Raw genomic sequence first — 12156 nt, 5'->3', positions numbered from 1 at the left:
TGCCGAAGAACTCTTGCAGGAGTAGGCGCCTTAATTAAGCCCCATTAATTGAGACTGCGGTGCTTGGATGTCACACACATACACACACACACACACACACACACACACACACACACACACACACACACACACAATCACGCACACACACACAAGGATTGAGTCATTCAAAAACCTGGCACGTGCCTATTAAGTCACACTTACACAGCTGATAGTACGCACACACACACCCACAGACACACAACACACACACACACACACACACACACACACACAGGCACAGTTGGTGTTTGTCTTTTCTGGGGGCCAATTTTCCCTTGGATCATGGCTAATACAATCCTATTTGGTAATTAAGGCAAAACTGGTTACTAACGCAGGCCGGGGCATTGAGGGAGACGTCTCAGGAGGGAAAATCGGCCACAAAGCACCAACACAGGGGCGGGGACGGGGGTGGGGGCGGGGCCGAGGAGACGTTTCTCGGTTTTCGTCACGGAGAAAACATGGCCAACTGTCATGTTATTTGTGCCCGGCTTTTAAACAGAGCGAGAAAATAAATCCTTCACCCAGTCCTTTGGTGCCTCATCAACTGCACTCAGTGTTTAATGTCAAACTCTTTGAGCGACAGAGACACAGAAGAATTTGCTTTCCGACATGATAAAATTGATTTTGGTATTTGCTTTGAGAGGGTGGAAGTGTTTTGTGAAAGAGCACCGCTGGTATAGCACACTAGGTCATAATTACAGAAAAGGACGCTTAAAGTCTGTGTAAAGTCAATTCAGCGATTTGTTTTTAACACATTATTCATGTTAGAAAATCATTGCTGAGAACATGTGAAAAGACTGTGAACTACATGGTGCTTGAACTGTGGTGTTCGACCGTTGAGCTGTGTCCAGAACTTTTTGAGCAGGTCTGAAATTGTGACTCAATGACGCACTGGAGCCAGACCTAGCACGGCCCCTCCTCTAACACTATATCAAGCCTAGTGCGCATTAGCATCAGTGGTTCACGCAACAGTGGTTTGAAGTGTTCTCAGCACACCAACGAATACCATAGAGTCAGTACAATCCTTTCTCCAAACAAAGCAAATAAAAACAGTGTGGTTTTTTTTCAATGTCGAAGCCTTTAATTGACTCCTCCGTTTTCTAATTGTACGAGACAAAAATTAGTATTTTTTTCAACATCCCCCCCTCAATGCCTATAGTGGACCCGCCCCGAGCGTTTCAGAACAGAGAATACTACTTCATTTTTCACGATTTTGAAACCTAATTTTATATAATTGCAGATTTTTTAAATAATTTAAATTTGGCTGCGTGGTTAATAACACATTTTTCTTTGGTGTGACTAACTCACAACACATATTTATTTTTGCTTTGCCTTGACTTTAAAGGATAAGTTCACTACTGTGAACTGTATGTTTTGCTGAAAACATTTGCCCCATTGGACTGCATGGGAGCACAGTGATAAGTTGCAGCAGAGTGGTAAGTTTCATGCTATGGACACAGCTATGTGTCCACATGGACAAAGGATGGAAACTAACATTTCAAAAAGGCCAGTGTTGAAAAACAGCAAGGTCTGGGTTGGCTTGCAGACGCCACCACAACATACAACTCAATCTTGAGAGCTTTACTGGCAAAATAAACATCCCCCAATTAAACATCAACTGCGTTAAATGTTTAACATCAAACATGCAATTAAAGCGTTGAAGAATTTGGTGTGCGACATAATGAAAAAAAATTTCGTCTATTTATTTTGAGAGGGTTGAAGTGCTGAAGAGCAGCGCTAGTATAGTAAACTAGGTCCTTACTACAGAAAAGGAGACTTAAAGAATAAGTTTGTTGTTTGTGTGAACTTGCCATTTTCTTCCCGCTTCTTGTAAATTGTCTGCCCCATTGGACTGCATCGAAGCAAAGTGAGGAGTTGGGGCAGAGAGATAAGTTTCTCAACAGTAACGGTTGTGCTATGAAATGGACTGCATTTATATAGCGCTTTTGAAGTCCTTTACCTTGTACCTTTACATGTTGTATGCCTCACATTCACCCATTCACACAGCGACGGCAGTCAATGCGTTGACATGGATTAAATACCCAGATTAAGCTCAGTAATAAGGTGTTTACATGCGTTTGGAAAACGTGATTACTGAAAAACCCGAGTTCACACAGCGAGCAGCCTCTTCGGATTATTGATGGGAAGTACTTGCTCTCTCATCCTGGGAAAAACCTCAATCTACAATCGTCTTGGATTTCTTGAATATTGCCCCCAATACGGTTCTTGCGCCCCTCCAATTATCCTACTAAATTGTTCTCCATCGTCAAACTCAACATAAAAATGCTCTCAATTTCTAACCATAAGTGAGCGTGTTCACCAGCTGTCGCCGGTTGTCTGCTGGAACAGCTCTTTCCGGGCCAAATGTATGCGCTGCAATCGCTGGATGTTGCGGCAGTTTTAATACACCAACTGTATGATATCAAATGATGATATAATTCAGGAGAAATCCGGGCCGGTAATCGGGTCATACTTACACCTATTTCGAGTTTAACTCAATTAAGATAATCTGGCTATAAGGTGTTTACTTGACAGTTCCAATATTGGGAATAATGGCTTGACCAGATTGTGATCGGCTTATTGAAGTGCATGTGAGCGCACTCAGTGTCAGACATGCAAGGAGACAACGTGCTCATCCGGAAATCTTAGGGGGTGAGGTGTCTTGATCAAGGACACCTTGGCAAATTAGCCAGCAGGAGCCAAGAATCGAACCACCACCCCTCCAGTTGCCAGACAACTGCTCTACCTCTGGAGCTACCGCTGCTGCTGAACCCCTATAAATGATGGACACCAACGTTTGAACCAGGCCATGGTTAAAAAATGCCTAGCTGTGCTAAGTTCGGGAACTTGTGACTTGGTCTGTGTTGGCGTGACCACACCACAACAACATACGACCCCATCTCCAGATGTTCACTCAAATAAACGGCAATGCCAATTTGACAGGAAGAAAGACCTCGACGCAAAAAACGATTCGAGAAATTTCAAGAAAATTTTAAGAAAAATGTGATCTTGCCGTTCTTCAGCACTGGCAGTGCACCTGTGAACCTTCCTCTTTCCCCATCCGTCAGAAGAGGATCGAGATGGAAGGCGACGAGTTGCCAGGAGCCACCGAGTCACAGGGATGTGATATCCTGCTGACATGAGTGATTTACATGTGGGTCATGTTCTGCATGAATTATGCAAAATTAGCAGCTATTACAAGTGGGGCTCCAGCACCCTTTTGTGTACAACAACGCAGGCAGCTTCCCCCAGAGCAGTGCTGGAGTTTGCACGTGCATTTGTCCCTGCGTGCTTATGTGTGTATTTTTAGCGCATTTCCGTGTTTTTGGGCTTGTTGTTGTTTCTTCTCAGCTATGCCATCGTTCGCATGCATGCGTGCGCGCGAGTGCATTTTCGTCTGCGTGTTTATGTGTGTGTGTGTGTGTGTGTGCGTGCGTGCGTGCGTGCGTGCGTGCGTGCGCGCTTGTGTGTGTGTGTGTGTATGCGCCCTCTCGGCCCGCAGCGGAGATCTCAGATCGCGGAGGAGAGAGTCGCGTTGACAGAGAACAGAGATGTAATTAACCCTACGGGATACCCCCCGCCCTCCTTCCCTCCCGTCTCTCTTCCTCCCGCTGTCTCCTCCCTCCCTCCCTCCCCTCCTTTCGCTTCTTTTGGCCTCTGCTCACCCCTTTCTGTAACACCCCCCACCTCCTCCCAAAATGAACGCTGAGGGGTATTTTTTTAAGGAATGATTGTGCCAATAAAGATTTGGTCAAAAGTCCCCCTCTCTCCCCCTCTCCCCCCCCCCACCTCTCTCGCACTGCATAATGAGCTGACCGGGCGACGGGAGCGAGCGTCCAAACCGATGTCCAGACGTATTACGCTTTAAAACAATCCCGTTGCTTTTTCGCCTTTGTTTGTTTTGCCATTGGAAAAAAAAACAATAATAAAAATAAAAATAAAAAACGTGAGCGCGCTATGCATTCCAGCGCTCTAGGACCACAATTATTCTCCGTGGTTTCATATTGAAGTATATGTCTTTCATCCTCCTGGACCACTTTAGCCACATTGGGAGCTGGGTATTTGGAATGAAATGAAGCTGCCACTGCTGTATAATTTGTACTTTTTGTAAATGATCATTTTATAGATCATTGTGTGTCACCTGGACGTCACAAATCAAACAAGTCTGTAATCAGGGCGCCATTTCAAATGGAATGGGCTGAAAACGTATAAATTGCTCTACTGTACTGTAAACCTCACTGTGAAGCTCTCTCTCACCTCTCTCTCTCTCTCTCTCTCGCTCCCTCTCACGCTCCATCCAGTTTAACATTTACTTTGGCATCGCCACGGCGGATAAAAAACCAACAAATTTAGGGGCGCAACACGGGAAGGGAAGCTTTCATTTATGCCCTTTTCCAACATCAAAACGAGCATAATAAACTGCTTACCTCCACTCCCCAAAAGAGACCGATACAACTTTAATATTTCGAGTATATTCCCCTGCCCCCTTTGCGCTATAATCACTTTCACAGCCTTTCCAAGAGGGGTGAATAAAAAAAAATAGAAAAAATCAACCCCAATCTGCAGCACCGGTGGCAGACCATGTCCATAAAGCCATAAAGACAGTCTTTTTTTTCATGTCTCACTTATAAACCGGGCGTTTTGGGCCCCGGCTTTCATCCGGAGGTGTGAGTCGTCAAACCCGGGTGCAACATTGGGATGAAAGCCTTTTTTTTTTCTGTGCAAGTGTTTGTGGCAGACTCGGGGGCGTGGTCGAGCCGGCTGCGGTAGGCAAGGGGAAGTCAGCGTGGTAGACTGACGCTCCCCACCTCGGTGCCGGCTGTGGCCGGTTGAGCTGACTGGCCTATCTCGACCGCTGAGAAGGTTTCGTATGTATGGTGTCTTGTGGTGAGTCCACAGCGGGATCGTGCGGGGGCACTCTGGAACCAAATTGGTTTGGTGCTAGAGAACCAGAGGGTCTGAGGATCGGTCTGGTGGAGCGACATCACGTTTTGAACTGTTTGTTCATAAAACCTGACTGCTGGCTCAACTCCAGCTACAACTGGCGTCTCACCCCGAACCTGGCTAGCAAACCGGTCACAGTGATTTATGTGTGGCATGTTCCGTAAAAGTCGTTCGGTAAATTTCCCAAATCTCGACCTAGTATAATTTCCGGCTAATTCCCGCTACGGCTGTGAATGGAAGTGTGTGGGAATGGAAGCAGCAACATTGCCGTAAAGTTGGGGTGGAGGCGAATCCAAATAAAGCACAAATAGTGTTTTTTACGAATATTTATTTTGTACAAATATTTTAAAAGATGGATTGTTTTCGGGAAGAAAAAATACAATTCGGAAACATGGCGAATCAGATACGAACCGTGGCGCTCGGCTGCAAAGACCAGAAACTGAAACACGTCCAGTCTCTGCGAAGACAGGGCTTCGTTAAAATGTGCTGTTTTACTTTAAAAAAAATGTCACTCAGATACTAGACGTGTCTTTTACAGTTGGGGTTGCGGTGCAACCGCGTGGTGGCATCGGGCACGAGAGCTTCGCTTGGCGGTCGGCTGCACCGCGGTGTGGGGCGGAGGGGGCGAGCGGGCAGGACGAGGTAGAACGGGTGGAGAACATTCCTTCTCCGGAGGCAGAGAGTGTAGGACAGGTTTAAAATGATCACACTAATTTAATAACTTTGGGTTAGAGTTACTGCGTCTGGAGACGGGAGCTCTGTCCCCTCTCAGTCAGCTGAGGGAAGAGACTGTGAGGCGGGGAGACGGGAAGCGAAGCGCTGCTCTGAAGAACGATTCTGTTGCCTGGTCTCCCCTGATATTAGACACCTCTCACGTGAGCATTGCGTGATGTATCCGTAAGTCATTTAATGTGGGAACAGACTCCATACTGAAAATTTCCGTAAAGGAGGCCAATGTGGGAATGACTACCTACTGCCTATTTTTTATCCAGCAATGTTTGTGTGCGCACACACACACACACACACACACACACACACACACACACACACACACACACACTCACACTCACACTCACACACACACACACACACACACACACACACACACACACACACACACCTTATTAGGCTGCTCTGCACTTCAAACAACTGGGTTATGTTAGTTTGGCTGTTTCTGGAAAAATAGGCAGTAGAGACACACACAGGCTTACGCACACACAGACACACACACACACACACACACACACACACACACACACACACACACACACACACACACACAGACTCATTCCCCTCCTTTTCTTTTTCGCCCGCAGCTGTCTCGCTCTCTCTCTCTCTCTCTCTCTCTCTCTCGCTCGCTCTCTCTCTTTCCCTCTCTGTCTCTCTCGCCCTTTAATTGACTTGCGCTGTCTTACATTTCATTTCATCTCTTATTTTAATTTCAACCCCCACCCTTTTTTTAAGGACTCCCCCTTTTTTTCTTCAATTATTTATTTCTTCCGGCCTCCTCTGCTCCTTTTTGTTGTCTTACCCCCTTTCTGCTTTCTGCCTTTCCCTGGCCGTGACTATGTTTACCTCTTCATTTACATGGTAAGAGTGTATATGTGTGTCTGTATGTGTGTGTGTGTGTGTGTGTGTGTGTGTGTTTGTGGGAGAGGTGGAGGAAGAAGAGGAGGAGGGGTCTGCACAGCTCTGTTAATTGGTTTTGAAGAGAGAGGGGACAGGTTGGCGTGCACGCACACACACACACACACACACACACACACACGTGCGCGCGCACACATACAGGTTTAAACGCACGTATGCATATAGTAACACAGAGCGTGGATTACGGCAGTATATACATGAAACACGCAGACGACACACACACATACACACACACACACACACACACAAACACGCACACACACACACACACACACTCAGCCCTCCCTCCGCTGTTAAAGCACACTGTACATGTCAGCCAGCATTAGCATCAGCAGATGAACACGGAGGGGAAAAAATGTGTGAGAGGGGGAGGGCAATTATGTGTGTGTGTGTGTATGTGTTATTTGTGAGGGGAGGCATAAGCTTGTGGTGAGTGTGGTATGGGGTTGAGAGTGGACAGAATCGATACTGTAGATGCTAGGGGGTAAATTTGTGGAGTGTGTGTAAGCGTTTTAATGTTAAAATGAAATAAAATTAAAAGTTCAGTTCTAATGTTTGAGTGAGGAAGTGAACTCACGCTGATTGTGTCTGGATGTTTAAGTGGAAAAGGGAATGACTCAATGCATGGGAAGAATGATGATGGTGTGTGTGTCTGTGTGTGTGTGTGTGTGTGTGTGTGTATGTCGGTGTGTGTGCCTGCATATCCCCTGCATTCCTAGACACATTACACAGAGTAAACCTGGTTGTCAGACAACAGGGCTGGTTGGGAAAGGAATTAAGGAAACCATGACTGGATTAGTCATTATCCAAATAACGACCACGCTCAAAGTTTCCCCTCCAACTGAAACGGTGGATGAGAAAGAAAGAAAGACAGAAAGACAGGAAGAAAGAAAGAAAGAAAGAAAAAATTCAGAGGAGGTGAAGCTCGGCTTGACAATCCCATGACTACCGACAAAGCGAAGGCCAGATTTATGCCACGGATTTGAACTTGTCACCGGCCGGTATACAGTACGGACATCCTTAACAGTGATAATTCATGAGATTATTTTGTAAAAAATTTACATATAAAACCATTTTTTAAACTTTTTGTAAAGTGCACTTTCTAAGAAATATGCTTTAATGTAATGCACAGATTCCCCTATATGCTTTTCCACGGATGGTGGCGGGGTCCGCCGATTTTGTAGCAGCAATTGCAACTGTTTTGTTTTTTCTGTTGGATCCGTACTCATTTAGCGGACGAACCTTGGGACAGATACTATCCCAGAGACATGGACATTCATTATTATATTTAATAATTATCATATAGTATTATTATTATTATTATTATTATTATTATTATTATTATTATTATTATTATTATTATTATCAATAATAATAACAATAATCATAATAATAATAATAATAATACTATTAATCATAATAATAATAATAATAGCGACAATAATGATAACAATATCAATAATAATAATATTTATTATAATTATTATTATTAATAGTAGTAGTAGTATTAGTATTAAATTATATAACAATAATAATCATAATAAAATGTATATTAATGATATTTACTTTATTACATTTTAAATTAATTATTAATAATTGTATCTTATAAAATAATCTTTTGCTGTTGTAAATATTAATTTCCATAATACAAGGCTGTCATTCAAAACTGTGGAGTTGACATTGTTTTGTTGTAGCTCTCGTTTTGCGCCCGTTAGTTATTTTTCATACTGTACTGTATATCTATATCTGTGTATCTGTATATCTATCTTTAAAAAAGAAAAAAAACAAAAAAGAAAAACGACACAAACACCAAGTTCATAAATAAATACATATAAGCACCAGCGGCGCTCTGCCCGTCCCTCTGTCTGTTTGGCTTAGTGTCCAGTGGGAGAATCCCACCCCTCTGTCTCTGCTTCCCCCCCTCTGTCCATCCATCCCTCTGTCACTCTCTTACCACTTCTCTTTTTTCCGTCAATCACTTCTATAGCAGCGTGTGTGTGTGTGTGTGTGTGTGTGTATGTTAGTTTCCATTCCTCCCTCTCCAGTTCTTTATCTGTCGCATTCCATCTATCTATCGTTTCACCAACTCTCATATTTCCATCCGCTCCGCCGCTATTGCCCCCCTTCTCTCTGTCAATCTGTCCATCCCCATCCATCCGCCTCTGTTTATCCGCTCATCTCTTTTTGCCTTTTCTCCGTTTTGACAAAACGTCAGTGTGTGTGTGTGTGTGTGTGTGTGTGTGTGTGTGTGTGTGTGTGTGTGTGTGTGTGTGTGCGTGTGTGTGTGTGTGTGTCAGATGTGTCCTCCTCCAGTGGGTGACACTGGCGAGTTTGACATAACTTTGTGTACCATCTCCCATTTTAAAAGCGAAATTAAAAAAGAAGGTTTTTGTCGTCTCACATTACCGTCTCCGTCATCGTCTGTGTTCGGCGTTTATCCCCCGGGCTTTTAGAAACCGGGCTTGATCCGCCCTTTGATTTGGAGCTGGGATAACAGAAATCCGGAACCGTTTTTGTAGTCGGCGCACTAAGTTTAGTGCCTTGAAAATCCAAGTTGAAATCATGATCTTCAGCTGAACTGTTGGTGACTGTAAATTCAGCTTGCAAAGGAGCGTTTGAAAAAGCAGAGCGCTGCCGAACCCCTGCCATGTGGTAATGCAAGCGGTAATGTGGCGAAATGTTACTGTAGCTTGGAGCAATATTAACAATAAATACATTCAAATAAATGACGGAATCGTGTGAGATATTAAACTTTATGTTTCATAGTCAAACAACTTAAACAATAATTGTATTTTTGAAGGACAGTGAAAAACCTCTTGTGACTCGTGATCACGTCCGGGTCAAACTGATCACTTTTTTTTTACCATGTCTCATGCAGGTTACCATCGCCAACCAGGACGCACATATTTGTACTGGTATCAAAGTGAGGTCTAAATAAATACCCCTGGTAAGTGAGGACCCATGTTTCTGGTGCATTTCTAAACCCAAAAAATTGTCAATTCGGACACCGGTTCTCACAAACGTAGTAAAACCAAAACACACACACACACACAGACACACACACACACACACACACACACACACACACACACACACACACACACACACACACACACACACACACACACACACACACACACACAGGCCTCTTTCCGGGGATCCGTAGGGGGATCTAAGTGGGACGTGGGTGTGGTGGGGGCAGCAAGTAAATCTGGGCTTTTTCACTTTGTCAGCCCTCCTCCTCCTCCACCCACCACGCCATCCCCCCTCCATCCCTGCCACTCTTTCTCATGCAAAAATACAAAAAACACTATAGAAATAAAGAAATATACACAAAGACTAAATAAAACAAATATGTCTGCCCTCACTCCCTCACTCCCTCACTCCCTCACTCCCTCACTCACTCACTCACTCACTCACTCACTCACACACACATACGCAGACACACACACATGCACTAGCAGTCACTAATTGGCTTGTTGACAGTGAAATATTTAAAGTGAAGCATGAATTAAATAGAGGGACATTGATTCTATATTTGCTGTGTGCATAAAACATGAGCGTCCCATGTGACCAACATACAAACTCTCTCTCTCAATTTTGCGTCAGTCTATTTACCTGTTCACACACGCACACACACATACACGCACACATGCAAACATCAGCGACGAGTTGACCGCACGGTCCGTGCTCATCACACTCGCACCATCAGCGGGTCCCACCAGACTGAATCCCTCTCTCCCTCTCTCTCTCTCTCTCTCACTTACTAGCTCACTCAATCAGTCATTTTCTCGCTCCTCCTCTCGCTCCCTATTCAGTGTCTATGTCCCTCACCCTCTCTCTCCCTATTCTGTCTTTGTCCTTCGCCCTCTCTCTCCCTGTATTCAGTGTCTATGTCCCTCGCCCTCTCTCTCCCTGTATTCAGTGTCTACGTCCCTCGCCCTCTCTCTCCCTGTATTCAGTGTCTATGTCCCTCGCCCTCTCTCTCCCTGTATTCAGTGTCTGCCTCTCACTGTCTCGCTCTCCCTATTTAGTGTCTGTCCCACCCTCTCTCTCCCCATTCAGTGTCTATGTCTCTCACCCTCTCTCTCGCTCCCTATCTATCTGCTACTCTACCATCTCTCTCCTTTTCTTACACTCCACTTCTTTCGCTCTCATCCTCTCTGTAACTGTTGGTGAGCATCGACGCTCCTTCCTTAATGTTTTCTTTCTTTTTTTCTTTCTTTCTTTGTTTTGCCGTCGGTCATTCCTAAATCCTTCCTTCAACACAGCTTACCCATCACTCGCGCTCTCCTCTCGTCTTAATTTTTTCCCCCGTGCTCACAAACACAACCGCCCCCCATCCGACCCCACTCACCCGCCTCTACACGCACACACACGCATGCACGCACGCACACACACACTCACACACACACACACACACACACACACACAGATGAGCACAACACTCCCTTTCTGAGAAACAACTTTAATTAGCCAGTAGCCTGCAGTCAACCTCTGCTCCTACATATGTGTGTGTTTGTGTGTGTGTGTGTGTGAGTGTGTGTGGCACAAACCCTCACACACACGTACGCACACATGCACACACACACACACACACACACACACACACACACACACACACACACACACACACACACACACACACACACACACACACACACACACACACACATCTATACAGTATATAAACACACAAACATGCTCTAACTGAGCCAATCTCTCCAAACGTTTCTTCTCCAAGGCGGCTTAACTGAGATAAAAATCCCGCTCTGCTGGTCAGAGTGAGCTGTCCGCAAGTCAAAGACTGATAGAACACGGCCCGTGCATGTGCGGGATGGAGAGAGAGAGTGCGCCTGAGTAGCGTCCTCTTTTTTCTTTTGCTCTCTCTTTTGATCCATCTTTCCCACCGACTTCGATGCTTTGAGGGGGAAAAAGATGCGTTTACTGAATCCCAACAAAAAAACACCTTCACCCAGCACCATCACGCTCAAGTGATGGCGTTGGGTGTTGGGATGACCTCCCCCAAAAAACATCCACTGTTTGTTTATTTATTTTACTGCTGTAATTTATATCGTTAAAATAAATGACAGAAATAACCTAAAACCCAGTGAGGTAAAAAAAGAAAAAAACCCAAAAGCTCTCAAGAGATGATGTACACCTGGCTTTGATGTGTCATGTAGCTCGCACTTCTAGTGTCTACAACTTTGATTTTCAACCTTTTTCGTATCAAGGACCCTGCATTTTCATACGCATTAGGGCCACGGACCCCCATTTGAGATCAAGATTCTGTCTCTGACACCCCTAGTCGGAGAAGATTTGTATTGTTTGTAAATAATTCAGTCCAAAGTTCCATACAGAGGTGAAACAGTGAAGCTATGATCAGCTCCCGCCGTCGGTCAGAATCATGAAGCCGTCTTCACACTGAATCCAAAAAGGAATCTGACTGTCAGAAGCCCCGCCCCCTAGTGGCCATTGTGGTGCGTGCGCCTGGACTTCACCGTACGCATACGTGCGTAATATGTC

At 44.8% G+C, this 12156-nt stretch overlaps 1 protein-coding gene across 2 annotated transcripts in view; it reads right to left on the bottom strand.

The window, feature by feature from the left end:
- Positions 1–12156, bottom strand: part of kirrel1b (kirre like nephrin family adhesion molecule 1b) — a gene marked incomplete at its 3' end in the record, with an annotated part of 64304 nt that overhangs the window by 32043 nt on the left and 20105 nt on the right. The gene's annotated exons all lie outside the window — the stretch shown is intronic.

Source organism: Zeus faber (genome assembly GCF_960531495.2).
Source record: "Zeus faber genome assembly, chromosome: 12".
Lineage (NCBI taxonomy): Eukaryota > Metazoa > Chordata > Actinopteri > Zeiformes > Zeidae > Zeus > Zeus faber.
The sequence above is the reverse complement of the archived record's forward strand: the minus strand, read 5'-3'. Positions and strand labels throughout refer to the sequence as shown.